Below are 15357 nucleotides of genomic sequence, written 5' to 3'. Positions count from 1 at the left end.
GGGCTTCCAAATATCACTTTGCCAATTCCACAAGAACTGTCTTAGCGAAAGGCTCCTTGAGGGGAAAGCTGTAACTCTGTGAGATGATTTCACAGAACAGAAAGAAGTTTCTCAGAAAGCTTCTTTCTCTTTGTTATCGGAGGATATTTCCTTTGGCCTTATAGTCTTCAAAGGGATCCGAAATATCTGTTACAGATTCCACAGAAATAAGGCTAGCAAAGAGATCCACGAAATACAGATGTAACACTGTGAGATGAATTAACAGAACACTAAGCAGTTTCTCAGAAAGCTTCTTTCCAGATTTCATCTGAGGATATTTCCTTTTTCACCATAGCCCTCTATGGCCTTCCAAATATCACTTTGCCAATTCCACAAGAACTGTCTTAGCAAAAGGCTTCTGGAGGCGAAAGCTGTAACTCTGTGAGATGATTTCACAGAGCACAAAGAAGTTTCTGAGAAAGCTTCTTTCTCTTTGTTATCGGAGGATATTTCCTTTGGCCCTATAGTCTTCCAAGGGATTCGAAATATCTGTTCTGATTCCACAGAAATAAGGCTAGCAAGGAGATCCACGAAATACAGATGTAACCCTGAGAGAAGAATTAACAGAACACTAAGCAGTTTCTCAGAAAGCTTCTTTCCAGATTTCATCTGAGGATATTTCCTTTTTCACCGTAGCCCTCTATGGGCTTCCAAATATCACTTTTCCAATTCCGCAAGAACTGTCTTAGCGAAAGGCTCCTTGAGGGGAAAGCTGTAACTCTGTGAGATGATTTCACAGAACACAAAGAGGTTTCTCCGAAAGCTTCTTTCCCTTTGTTATCGGAGGATATTTCCTTTGGCCCTATAGTCTTCAAAGGGATCCGAAATATCTGGTCTCAGATTCCACAGAAATAAGGCTAGCAAAGAGACCCACGAAATACAGATGTAACTCTGTGAGATGAATTAACAGAACACTAAGCAGTTTCTCAGAAAGCTTCTTTCCAGATTTCATCTGAGGATATTTCCTTTTTCACCATAGCCCTCTATGGGCTTCCAAATATCACTTTGCCAATTCCACAAGAACTGTCTTAGCGAAAGGCGACTTGGGGGAAAGCTGTAACTCTGTGAGATGATTTCACAGAACACAAAGAAGTTTCTCAGAAAGCTTCTTTCTCTCTGTTATCGGAGGATATTTCCTTTGGCCCTATAGTCTTCCAAGGGATCCGAAATATCTGTTCTCAGACACCACAGAAATAAGGCTAGCAAAGAGATCCACGAAATACAGATGTAACTCTGTGAGATGAATTAACAGAACACTAAGCAGTTTCTCAGAAAGCTTCTTTCCAGATTTCATCTGAGAATATTCCCTTTTTCACCATAGCCCTCTATGGGCTTCCAAATATCACTTTGCCAATTCCACAAGAACTGTCTTAGCGAAAGGCTCCTTGAGGGGAAAGCTGAAACTCTGTGAGATGATTTCACAGAACACAAAGAAGTTTCTCAGAAAGCTTCTTTCTCTTTGTTATCGGAGGATATTTCCTTTGGCCCTATAGTCTTCAAAGGGATCCGAAATATCTGTTACAGATTCCACAGAAATAAGGCTAGCAAAGAGATCCACGAAATACAGATGGAACACTGTGAGATGAATTAACAGAACACTAAGCAGTTTCTCAGAAAGCTTCTTTCCAGATTTCATCTGAGGATATTTCCTTTTTCACCATAGCCCTCTATGGCCTTCCAAATATCACTTTGCCAATTCCACAAGAACTGTCTTAGCAAAAGGCTTCTGGAGGCGAAAGCTGTAACTCTGTGAGATGATTTCACAGAGCACAAAGAAGTTTCTGAGAAAGCTTCTTTCTCTTTGTTATCGGAGGATATTTCCTTTGTCCCTATAGTCTTCCAAGGGATTCGAAATATCTGTTCTGATTCCACAGAAATAAGGCTAGCAAGGAGATCCACGAAATACAGATGTAACCCTGAGAGAAGAATTAACAGAACACTAAGCAGTTTCTCAGAAAGCTTCTTTCCAGATTTCATCTGAGGATATTTCCTTTTTCACCATAGCCCTCTATGGGCTTCCAAATATCACTTTTCCAATTCCGCAAGAACTGTCTTAGCGAAAGGCTTCTTGAGGGGAAAGCTGTAACTCTGTGAGATGATTTCACAGAACACAAAGAGGTTTCTCCGAAAGCTTCTTTCTCTTTGTTATCGGAGGATATTTCCTTTGGCCCTATAGTCTTCAAAAGGATCCGAAATATCTGGTCTCAGATTCCACAGAAATAAGGCTAGCAAAGAGACCCACGAAATACAGATGTAACTCTGTGAGATGAATTAACAGAACACTAAGCAGTTTCTCAGAAAGCTTCTTTCCAGATTTCATCTGAGGATATTTCCTTTTTCATCATAGCCCTCTATGGGCTTCCAAATATCACTTTGCCAATTCCACAAGAACTGTCTTAGCGAAAGGCTACTTGGGGGAAAGCTGTAACTCTGTGAGATGATTTCACAGAACACAAAGAAGTTTCTCAGAAAGCTTCTTTCTCTCTGTTATCGGAGGATATTTCCTTTGGCCCTATAGTCTTCAAAGGGATCCGAAATATCTGTTCTGAGATTCCACAGAAATAAGGCTAGCAAAGAGATCCACGAAATACAGATGTAACACTGTGAGTTGAATTAACAGAACACTAAGCAGTTTCTCAGAAAGCTTCTTTCCAGATTTCATCTGAGGATATTTCCATTTTCAACATAGCCCTCTATGGCTTCCAAATAGCACTTTGCCATTTCCACATGAACTGTCTTAGCGAAAGGCTTCTTGAGGGGAAAGCTGTAACTCTGTGAGATGATTTCACAGAACACAAAGAAGTTTCTCAGAAAGCTTCTTTCTCTTTGTTATCGGAGGATATTTCCTTTGGCCCTATTGTCTTCAAAAGGATCCGAAATATCTGCTCTCAGATTCCACTGAAATAAGGCTAGCAAAAGATACACGAAATACAGATGTAACTCTGTGAGTGGAAGTCATATATCACAGAGCAGTTTCTCATAATGCTTCTTTCCAGATTTCATCTGAGGATATTTCCTTTTTCACCATAGCCCTCTACTGGCTTCCAAATATCCCTTTGCCAATTCCACAAGAACTGTCTTAGCGAAAGGCTTCTTGAGGTGAATGCTGTAACTCTGTGAGATGATTTCACAGAATACAAAGAAGTTTCTCAGAAAGTTTCTTTCTCTTTGTTATTGGAGGATATTTCCTTTGGCCCTATAGTCTTCAAAGGGATCCGAAATATCTGTTCTCAGATTCCAGAGAAATAAGGCTGGCAAAGAGATCCACGAAATACAGATGTAACTCTGTGAAATGAATTAACAGAACACTAAGCAGTTTCTCAGAAAGCTTCTTTCCAGATTTCATCTGAGGATATTTCCTTTTTCACCATAGCCCTCTATGGGCTTCCAAATATCACTTTGTCAATTCCACAAGAACTGTCTTAGCGAAAGGCTTCCTGAGGGGAAAGCTGTAACTCTGTGAGTTGATTTCACAGAACACAAAGAAGTTTCTCAGAAAGCTTCTTTCTCTTTGGTATCGGAGGATATTTCCTTTGGCCCTATAGTCTTCAAAGGGATCTTAAATATCTGTTCTCAGATTACACAGAAATAAGGCTAGCAAAGAGATCCACGAAATACAGTTGTAACTCTGTGAGAAGAACTAACAGAACACTAAGCAGTTTCTCAGAAAGCTTCTTTCCAGATTTAATCTGACGATAATTCCTTTTTCACCATAGCCCTGTAAGGGCTTCCAAATATCACTTTGCCAATTCCACAAGAAGTGTCTTAGTGAAAGGCTTCTAGAGGGGAAAGCTGTAACTCTGTGAGATGATTTCACAAAATACAAAGAAGTTTCTCAGAAAGCTTCTCTCTCATTGTTATCGGAGGATATTTCCTTTGGCCCTATAGTCTTCAAAGGGATCCGAAATATCTGTTCTCAGATTCCACAGAAATAAGGCCAGCAAAGAGATCCACGAAATACAGATGTAACTCTCTGAGAAGAATTAACAGAACACTAAGCAGTTTCTCAGAAAGCTTCTTTCCAGATTTCATCTGAGGATATTCCCTTTTTCACCATAGCCCTCTAGGGGCTTCCAAATATCACTTTGCCAATTCCACAAGAACTGTCTTAGCGAAAGGCTCCTTGAGGGGAAAGCTGTAACTCTGTGAGATGATTTCACAGAACAGAAAGAAGTTTCTCAGAAAGCTTCTTTCTCTTTGTTATCGGAGGATATTTCCTTTGGCCTTATAGTCTTCAAAGGGATCCGAAATATCTGTTACAGATTCCACAGAAATAAGGCTAGCAAAGAGATCCACGAAATACAGATGTAACACTGTGAGATGAATTAACAGAACACTAAGCAGTTTCTCAGAAAGCTTCTTTCCAGATTTCATCTGAGGATATTTCCTTTTTCACCATAGCCCTCTATGGCCTTCCAAATATCACTTTGCCAATTCCACAAGAACTGTCTTAGCAAAAGGCTTCTGGAGGCGAAAGCTGTAACTCTGTGAGATGATTTCACAGAGCACAAAGAAGTTTCTGAGAAAGCTTCTTTCTCTTTGTTATCGGAGGATATTTCCTTTGGCCCTATAGTCTTCCAAGGGATTCGAAATATCTGTTCTGATTCCACAGAAATAAGGCTAGCAAGGAGATCCACGAAATACAGATGTAACCCTGAGAGAAGAATTAACAGAACACTAAGCAGTTTCTCAGAAAGCTTCTTTCCAGATTTCATCTGAGGATATTTCCTTTTTCACCGTAGCCCTCTATGGGCTTCCAAATATCACTTTTCCAATTCCGCAAGAACTGTCTTAGCGAAAGGCTCCTTGAGGGGAAAGCTGTAACTCTGTGAGATGATTTCACAGAACACAAAGAGGTTTCTCCGAAAGCTTCTTTCCCTTTGTTATCGGAGGATATTTCCTTTGGCCCTATAGTCTTCAAAGGGATCCGAAATATCTGGTCTCAGATTCCACAGAAATAAGGCTAGCAAAGAGACCCACGAAATACAGATGTAACTCTGTGAGATGAATTAACAGAACACTAAGCAGTTTCTCAGAAAGCTTCTTTCCAGATTTCATCTGAGGATATTTCCTTTTTCACCATAGCCCTCTATGGGCTTCCAAATATCACTTTGCCAATTCCACAAGAACTGTCTTAGCGAAAGGCGACTTGGGGGAAAGCTGTAACTCTGTGAGATGATTTCACAGAACACAAAGAAGTTTCTCAGAAAGCTTCTTTCTCTCTGTTATCGGAGGATATTTCCTTTGGCCCTATAGTCTTCCAAGGGATCCGAAATATCTGTTCTCAGACACCACAGAAATAAGGCTAGCAAAGAGATCCACGAAATACAGATGTAACTCTGTGAGATGAATTAACAGAACACTAAGCAGTTTCTCAGAAAGCTTCTTTCCAGATTTCATCTGAGAATATTCCCTTTTTCACCATAGCCCTCTATGGGCTTCCAAATATCACTTTGCCAATTCCACAAGAACTGTCTTAGCGAAAGGCTCCTTGAGGGGAAAGCTGAAACTCTGTGAGATGATTTCACAGAACACAAAGAAGTTTCTCAGAAAGCTTCTTTCTCTTTGTTATCGGAGGATATTTCCTTTGGCCCTATAGTCTTCAAAGGGATCCGAAATATCTGTTACAGATTCCACAGAAATAAGGCTAGCAAAGAGATCCACGAAATACAGATGGAACACTGTGAGATGAATTAACAGAACACTAAGCAGTTTCTCAGAAAGCTTCTTTCCAGATTTCATCTGAGGATATTTCCTTTTTCACCATAGCCCTCTATGGCCTTCCAAATATCACTTTGCCAATTCCACAAGAACTGTCTTAGCAAAAGGCTTCTGGAGGCGAAAGCTGTAACTCTGTGAGATGATTTCACAGAGCACAAAGAAGTTTCTGAGAAAGCTTCTTTCTCTTTGTTATCGGAGGATATTTCCTTTGTCCCTATAGTCTTCCAAGGGATTCGAAATATCTGTTCTGATTCCACAGAAATAAGGCTAGCAAGGAGATCCACGAAATACAGATGTAACCCTGAGAGAAGAATTAACAGAACACTAAGCAGTTTCTCAGAAAGCTTCTTTCCAGATTTCATCTGAGGATATTTCCTTTTTCACCATAGCCCTCTATGGGCTTCCAAATATCACTTTTCCAATTCCGCAAGAACTGTCTTAGCGAAAGGCTTCTTGAGGGGAAAGCTGTAACTCTGTGAGATGATTTCACAGAACACAAAGAGGTTTCTCCGAAAGCTTCTTTCTCTTTGTTATCGGAGGATATTTCCTTTGGCCCTATAGTCTTCAAAAGGATCCGAAATATCTGGTCTCAGATTCCACAGAAATAAGGCTAGCAAAGAGACCCACGAAATACAGATGTAACTCTGTGAGATGAATTAACAGAACACTAAGCAGTTTCTCAGAAAGCTTCTTTCCAGATTTCATCTGAGGATATTTCCTTTTTCATCATAGCCCTCTATGGGCTTCCAAATATCACTTTGCCAATTCCACAAGAACTGTCTTAGCGAAAGGCTACTTGGGGGAAAGCTGTAACTCTGTGAGATGATTTCACAGAACACAAAGAAGTTTCTCAGAAAGCTTCTTTCTCTCTGTTATCGGAGGATATTTCCTTTGGCCCTATAGTCTTCAAAGGGATCAGAAATATCTGTTCTCAGATTCCACAGAAATAAGGCTAGCAAAGAGATCCACGAAATACAGATGTAACTCTGTGAGATTATTAACAGAACACTAAGCATTTCGCAGGATGCTTCTTTCCACATTTCATCTGAGGATATTTCCATTTTCACCATAGCCCTCTATGGGCTTCCAAATATCACTTTGCCAATTCCACAAGAAGTGTCTTAGCGAAAGGCTTCTTGAGGGCAAAGCTGTAACTCTGTGAGATGACTTCACAGAACAAAAAGAAGTTTCTCAGAAAGCTTGTTTCTCTTTGTTTTAGAAGGATATTTCCTCTGGCCCTATAGTCTTCCAACGGATCCGAAATATATGTTCTCAGATTCCACAGAAATAAGGCTAGCAAAGAGATCCACGAAATACAGACGTAACTCTGTTAGATGGATTAACAGAACACAAGCAATTTCTCAGAAAGCTTCTTTCCAGATTTCATCTGAGGATATTTCCTTTTTCACCATAGCCCTCTATGGGCTTCCAAATATCACTTTTCCAATTCCACAAGAACTGTCTTAGCGAAAGGCTTCTTGAGGTGAAAGCTGTAACTCTGTGAGATGATTTCACAGAATACAAAGAAGTTTCTCACAAAGTTTCTTTCTCTTTGTTATCGGAGGATATTTCCTTTGGCCCTATAGTCTTCAAAGGAACCGATATATCTGGTCTCAGATTCCAGAGAAATAAGGCTGGCAAAGAGATCCACGAAATACAGATGTAACTCTGTCAGATGAATTAACAGACCACTAAGCAGTTTCTCAGAAAGCTTCTTTCCAGATTTCATCTGAGGATATTTCCTTTTTCACCATAGCCCTCTATGGGCTTCCAAATATCACTTTGCCAATTCCACAAGACCTGTCTTAGCGAAAGGCTTCTTGAGGAGAAAGCTGTAACTCTGTGAGATGATTTCACAGAACACAAAGAAGTTTCTCAGAAATCTTCTTTCTCTTTGTTATCGGAAGATATTTCCTTTGGCCCTATAGTCTTCAAAGGGATCCGAAACATCTGTTCTCAGATTCCACAGAAATAAGGCTAGCAAAGAGATCCACGAGATACAGATGTAACTCTGTGAGATGAATTAAAAGATCACTAAGCAGTTTCTCAGAAAGCTTCTTTCCAGATTTCATCTGAGGATATTTCCTTTTTCACCATAGCCCTCTATGGGCTTCCAAATATCACTTTGCCAATTCCAGAAGAACTGTCTTAGCGAAAGGCTCCTTGAGGGGAAAGCTGTAACTCTGTGAGATGATTTCACAGAACACAAAGAAGTTTCTCAGAAAGCTTCTTTCTCTTTGTTATCGGAGGATATTTCCTTTGGCCCTATAGTCTTCCAAGGGATCCGAAATATCTGTTCTCAGACACCTCAGAAATAAGGCTAGCAAAGAGATCCACGAAATACGGATGTAACTCTGGGAGATGAATTAACAGAACACTAAGCAGTTTCTCAGAAAGCTTCTTTCCAGATTTCATCTGAGGATATTTCGTTTTTCACCATAGCCATCTATGGGCTTCCAAATATCCCTTTTCCAATTCCGCAAGAACTGTCTTAGGGAAAGGCTTCTTGAGGGGAAAGCTGTAACTCTGTGAGATGATTTCACAGAACAGAAAGAAGTTTCTCAGATAGCTTCTTTCTCTTTGTTATCGGAGGATATTTCCTTTGGCCCTATAGTCTTCAAACGGATCCGAAATATCTGTTCTCAGATTCCACAGAAATAAGGCTAGCAAAGAGATCCACGAAATACAGATGTAACTCTGTGAGAAAATTAACAGAACACTAAGCAGTTTCTCAGAAAGCTTCTTTCCAGATTTCATCTGAGGATATTTCCTTTTTCACCATAGCCCTCTCTGGGCTTCCAAATATCACTTTTCAAATTCCACAAGAACTGTCTTAGCGAAAGGCTTCTTGAGGGGAAAGCTGTAACTCTGTGAGATGATTTCACAAAACACAAAGAAGTTTCTCAGAAAGCTTCTTTCTGTTTGTTATCGGAGGATATTTCCTTTGGCCCTATAGACTTCAAAGGGATCGGAAATATCTGTTCGCCGATTCCACAGAAATAAGGCTAGGAAAGAGATCCACGAAATACCGATGTAACTCTGTGAGATGAATTAACAGAACACTAAGCAGTTTCTCAGAAAGCTTCTTTCCAGATTTCATCTGAGGATATTTCCATTTTCACCACAGCCCTCTATGGGCTTCAAATATCACTTTGCCAATTCCACAAGAACTGTCTTAGCGAAAGGCTTCTTGAGGTGAAAGCTGTACTTCTGTGAGATGATTTCACAGAATACAAAGAAGTTTCTCAGAAAGTTTCTTTCTCTTTGTTATCGGAGGATATTTCCTTTGGCCCTATAGTCTTCAAAGAGATCTGAAATATCTGTTCTCAGATTCCAGATAAATAAGGCTGGCAAAGAGATCCACGAAATACAGATATAACTCTGTGAAATGAATTAACAGAACAATAAGCAGTTTCTGAGAAATCTTCTTTCCAGATTTCATCTGAGGATATTTCCTTTTTCACCATAGCCCTCTATGGGCTTCCAAATATCACTTTGTCAATTCCACAAGAAATGTCTTAGCGAAAGGCTTCTTGAGGGGAATGCTGTAACTCTGTGAGTTGATTTCACAGAACACAAAGAAGTTTCTCAGAAAGCTTCCTTCTCTTTGTTATCGGAGGATATTTCCTTTGGCCCTATAGTCTTCAAAGGGATCCGAAATATCTGTTCTCAGATTCCACAGAAATAAGGCTGGCAAAGAGATCCACGAAATACAGATGTAACACTGTGAGTTGAATTAACAGAACACTAAGCAGTTTCTCAGAAAGCTTCTTTCCAGATTTCATCTGAGGATATTTCCATTTTCAACATAGCCCTCTATGGCTTCCAAATAGCACTTTGCCATTTCCACATGAACTGTCTTAGCGAAAGGCTTCTTGAGGGGAAAGCTGTAACTCTGTGAGATGATTTCACAGAACACAAAGAAGTTTCTCAGAAAGCTTCTTTCTATTTGTTATCGGAGGATATTTCCTTTGGCCCTATAGTCTTCAAAAGGATCCGAAATATCTGCTCTCAGATTCCACTGAAATAAGGCTAGCAAAAGATACACGAAATACAGATGTAACTCTGTGAGGGGAAGTCATATATCACAGAGCAGTTTCTCATAATGCTTCTTTCCAGATTTCATCTGAGGATATTTCCTTTTTCACCATAGCCCTCTATTGGCTTCCAAATATCACTTTGCCAATTCCACAAGAACTGTCTTAGCGAAAGGCTTCTTGAGGTGAATGCTGTAACTCTGTGAGATGATTTCACAGAATACAAAGAAGTTTCTCAGAAAGTTTCTTTCTCTTTGTTATCGGAGGATATTTCCTTTGGCCCTATAGTCTTCAAAGGAATCCGAAATATCTGTTCTCAGATTCCAGAGAAATAAGGCTGGCAAAGAGATCCACGAAATACAGATGTAACTCTGTGAAATGAATTAACAGAACACTAAGCAGTTTCTCAGAAAGCTTCTTTCCAGATTTCATCTGAGGATATTTCCTTTTTCACCATAGCCCTCTATGGGCTTCCAAATATCACTTTGTCAATTCCACAAGAACTGTCTTAGCGAAAGGCTTCTTGAGGTGAAAGCTGTAACTCTGTGAGATGATTTCACAGAACACAAAGAAGTTTCTCAGAAAGCTTCTTTCTCTTTGGTATCGGAGGATATTTCCTTTGGCCCTATAGTCTTCAAAGGGATCTTAAATATCTGTTCTCAGATTACACAGAAATAAGGCTAGCAAAGAGATCCACGAAATACAGTTGTAACTCTGTGAGAAGAACTAACAGAACACTAAGCAGTTTCTCAGAAAGCTTCTTTCCAGATTTAATCTGACGATATTTCCTTTTTCAGCATAGCCCTGTGAGGGCTTCCAAATATCACTTTGCCAATTCCACAAGAAGTGTCTTAGTGAAAGGCTTCTAGAGGGGAAAGCTGTAACTCTTTGAGATGATTTCACAAAATACAAAGAAGTTTCTCAGAAAGCTTCTTTCTCATTGTTATCGGAGGATATTTCCTTTGGCCCTATAGTCTTCAAAGGGATCCGAAATATCTGTTCTCAGATTCCACAGAAATAAGGCGAGCAAAGAGATCCACGAAATACAGATGTAACTCTCTGAGAAGAATTAACAGAACACTAAGCAGTTTCTCAGAAAGCTTCAATCCAGATTTCATCTTAGGATATTCCCTTTTTCTACATAGCCCTCTATGGGCTTCCAAATATCACTTTGCCCATTCCACAAGAATTGTATTAGCGAAAGGCTTCTTGAGGGGAAAGCTGTAACTCTGTGAGATGATTTCACAGAACACAAAGAAGTTTCTCAGAAAGCTTCTTTCTCTTTGGTATCGGAGGATATTTCCTTTGGCCCTATAGTCTTCAAAGGGATCTTAAATATCTGTTCTCAGATTACACAGAAATAAGGCTAGCAAAGAGATCCACGAAATACAGTTGTAACTCTGTGAGAAGAACTAACAGAACACTAAGCAGTTTCTCAGAAAGCTTCTTTCCAGATTTAATCTGACGATATTTCCTTTTTCACCATAGCCCTGTGAGGGCTTCCAAATATCACTTTGCCAATTCCACAAGAACTGTCTTAGCGAAAGGCTGCTTGAGGTGAAAGCTGTAACTCTGTGACATGATTTACCAGAACACAAGGAAGTTTCTCAAAAAGCTTCTTTCTCTTTGTTATCGGAGGATATTTCCTTTGGCCCTATAGTCTTCCAAGGGATACGAAATATCTGTTCTCAGATTCCAACGAAATAAGGCTAGCAAGGAGATCCACGAAATACAGATGTAACTCTGTGAGATGAATTAACAGAACACTAAGCAGTTTCTCAGAAAGCTTCTTTCCAGATTTCATCTGAGGATATTTCCATTTTCACCATAGCCCTCTATGGCTTCCAAATACCACTTTGCCATTTCCACATGAACTATCTTAGCGAAAGGCTTCTTGAGGGGAAAGCTGTAACTCTGTGAGATGATTTCACAGAACACAAAGAAGTTTCTCAGAAAGCTTCTTTCTCTTTGTTATCGGAGGATATTTCCTTTGGCCCTATAGTCTTCAAAAGGATCCGAAATATCTGTTCTCAGATTCCACTGAAATAAGGCTAGCAAAGAGATCCACGAAATACAGATGTAACTCCGTGAGTGCAAGTCATATATCACAGAGCAGTTTCTCATAATGCTTCTTTCCAGATTTCATCTGAGGATATTTCCTTTTTCACCATAGCCCTCTATTGGCTTCCAAATATCACTTTGCCAATTCCACAAGAACTGTCTTAGCGAAAGGTTTCTTGAGGTGAAAGCTGTAACTCTGTGAGATGATTTCACAGAATACAAAGAAGTTTCTCAGAAAGTTTCTTTCTCTTTGTTACTGGAGGATATTTCCTTTGGCCCTATAGTCTTCAAAGGGATCCGAAATATCTGTTCTCAGATTCCAGAGAAATAAGGCTGGCAAAGAAATCCACGAAATACAGATGTAACTCTGTGAGATGAATTAACAGAACACTAAGCAGTTTCTCAGAAATCTTCTTTCCAGATTTCATCTGAGGATATTTCCTTTTTCACCATAGACGTCTATGGGCTTCCAAATATCACTTTGTCAATTCCACAAGAACTGTCTTAGCGAAAGGCTTCTTGAGGGGAAAGCTGTAACTCTGTGAGATGATTTCACAGAACATAAAGTTTCTCAGAAAGCTTCTTTCTCTTTGTTATCGGAGGATATTTCCTTTGGCCCTATAGTGTTCCAAGGGATTCGAAATATCTGTTCTGATTCCACAGAAATAAGGCTAGCAAGGAGATCCACGAAATACAGATGTAACTCTGAGAGAAGAATTAACAGAACACTAAGCAGTTTCTCAGAAATCTTCTTTCCAGATTTCATCTGAGGATATTTCCTTTTTCACCATAGCCCTCTATGGGCTTCCAAATATCACTTTTCCAATTCCGCAAGTACTGTTTTAGCGAAAGGCTTCTTGAGGGGAAAGCTGTAACTCTGTGAGATGATTTCACAGAACACAAAGAAGTTTCTCCGAAAGCTTCTTTCTCTTTGTTATTGGAGGATATTTCCTTTGGCCCTATAGTCTTCAAAGGGATCCGAAATATCTGGTCTCAGACTCCACAGAAATAAGGCTAACAAAGAGATCCACGAAATACAGATGTAATTCTCTGAGATGAATTAACAGAACACTAAGCAGTTTCTCAGAAAGCTTCTTTCCAGATTTCATCTGAGGATATTTCCATTTTCACAACAGCCCTCTATGGGCTTCCAAATATCACTTTGCCAATTCCACAAGAACTGTCTTAGTGAAAGGCTTCTTGAGGTGAAAGCTGTAACTCTGTGAGATGATTTCACAGAACACAAAGAAGTTTCTCAGAAAGCTTCCTTCTCTTTGTTATCGGATGATATTTCCTTTGGCCCTATAGTCTTCAAAGGGATCCGAAACATCTGTTCTCAGATTCCACAGAAATAAGGCTAGCAAAGAGATCCCCGAACTACAGATGTAACTCTGTGAGATGAATTAACAGAACACTAAGCAGTTTCTCAGAAAGCTTCTTTCCAGATTTCATCTGAGGATATTTCCATTTTCACCGTATCTCTCTGTGGCTTCCAAATACCACTTTGCCATTTCCACATGAACTGACTTAGCGAAAGGCTTCTTGAGGGGAAAGCTGTAACTCTGTGAGTTGATTTCACAGAACACAAAGAAGTTTCTCAGAAAGCTCTTTCTCTTTGTTATCGGAGGATATTTCCTTTGGCCCTATAGTCTTCAAAAGGATCCGAAATATCTGTTCTCATATTCCACTGAAATAAATCTAGCAAAGAGATCCACGAAATACAGATGTAACTCTGTGAGTGGAAGTCATATATCACAGAGCAGTTTCTCATAATGCTTCTTTCCAGATTTCATCTGAGGATATTTCCTTTTTCACCATAGCCCTCTATTGGCTTCCAAATATCACTTTGCCAATTCCACAAGAACTGTCTTAGCGAAAGGCTTCCTGAGGGGAAAGCTGTAACTCTGTGAGATGATTTCACAGAACACAAAGAAGTTTCTCAGAAAGCTTCTTTCTCTTTGTTATCGGAGGATATTTCCTTTGGCCCTATAGTCTTCAAAGTGATCCGAAATATCTGTTCTCAGATTACACAGACATAAGGCTAGCAAAGAGATCCACGAAATACAGATGTAACTCTGTGAGATGAACTAACAGAACACTAAGCAGTTTCTCTGAAATCTTCTTTCCAGATTTAATCTGACGATATTCCCTTTTTCACCATAGCCCTCTAAGGGCTTCCAAATATCAATTTGCCAATTCCACAAGAACTGTCTTAGCGAAAGGCTTCTTGAGGGGAAAGCTGTAACTCTGTGAGATGATTTCACAGAACACAGAGAAGTTTCTCAGAAAGCTTCTTTCTCTTTGTTATCTGAGGATATTTCCTTTGGGCCTAAAGTCTTCAAAGGTATCGGAAATATCTGTTCTCAGATTCCACAGAAATAAGGCTAGCAAAGCAATCCACGAAATACAGATGTAACTCTGTGAGATGAATTAACAGAACGCTAAGCAGTTTCGCAGAAAGCTTCTTTCCAGATTTCATCTTAGGATATTTCCATTTTCACCATAGCCCTCGATGGGCTTCCAAATATCACTTTGCCAATTACACAAGAACTGTCTTAGCGAAAGGCTTCTTGAGGGGATAGCTGTAACTCTGTGAGATGATTTCACAGAACACAAAGAAGTTTCTCAGAAAGCTTCTTTCTCTTTGTTTTCGGAGGATATTTCCTTTGGCCCTATAGTCTTCCAAGGGATCCAAAATATCTGTTCTCAGATTCCACAGAAATAAGGCTAGCAAAGAGATCCACGAAATACCAATGTAACTCTGTGAGATGAATTAACAGAACACTAAGCAGTTTCTCAGAAAGCTTCTTTCCAGATTTCATCTGAGGATATTTCCTTTTTCACCATAGCCCTCTATGGGCTTCCAAATATCACTTTTCCAATTCCACAAGAACTGTCTTAGCGAAAGGCTTCTTGATAGGAAAGCTGTAACTCTGTGAGATGATTTCACAGAACACAAAGAAGTTTCTCAGAAAGCTTCTTTCTCTTTGTTATCAGAGGATATTTCCTTTGGCCCTATAGTCTTCCAAGGGATCCGAAATATCTGTTACAGATTCCACAGAAATAAGGCTAGCAAAGAGATCCACGAAATACAGATGTAACACTGTGAGATGAATTAACAGAACACTAAGCAGTTTCTCAGAAAGCTTCTTTCCAGATTTCATCTGAGGATATTTCCTTTTTCACCGTAGCCCTTTATGGCCTTCCAAATATCACTTTGCCATTTCCACAAGAACTGTCTTAGCAAAAGGCTTCTGGAGGCGAAAGCTGTAACTCTGTGAGATGATTTCAGAGAGCACAAAGAAGTTTCTCAGAAAGCTTCTTTCTCTTTGTTATCGGAGTATATTTCCTTTGGCCCTGTAGTCTTCCAAGGGATTCGAAATATCTATTCTATTTCCACAGAAATAAGGCTAGCAAGGAGATCCACGAAATACAGATGTAACTCTGAGAGAAGAATTAACAGAACACTAAGCAGTTTCTCAGAAAGCTTCTTTCCAGA

The sequence above is a fragment of the Macaca mulatta genome, chromosome 13 (genome assembly GCF_049350105.2).
Source record: "Macaca mulatta isolate MMU2019108-1 chromosome 13, T2T-MMU8v2.0, whole genome shotgun sequence".
Classification (NCBI taxonomy): domain Eukaryota; kingdom Metazoa; phylum Chordata; class Mammalia; order Primates; family Cercopithecidae; genus Macaca; species Macaca mulatta.
This window is presented reverse-complemented; position numbering follows the sequence as displayed.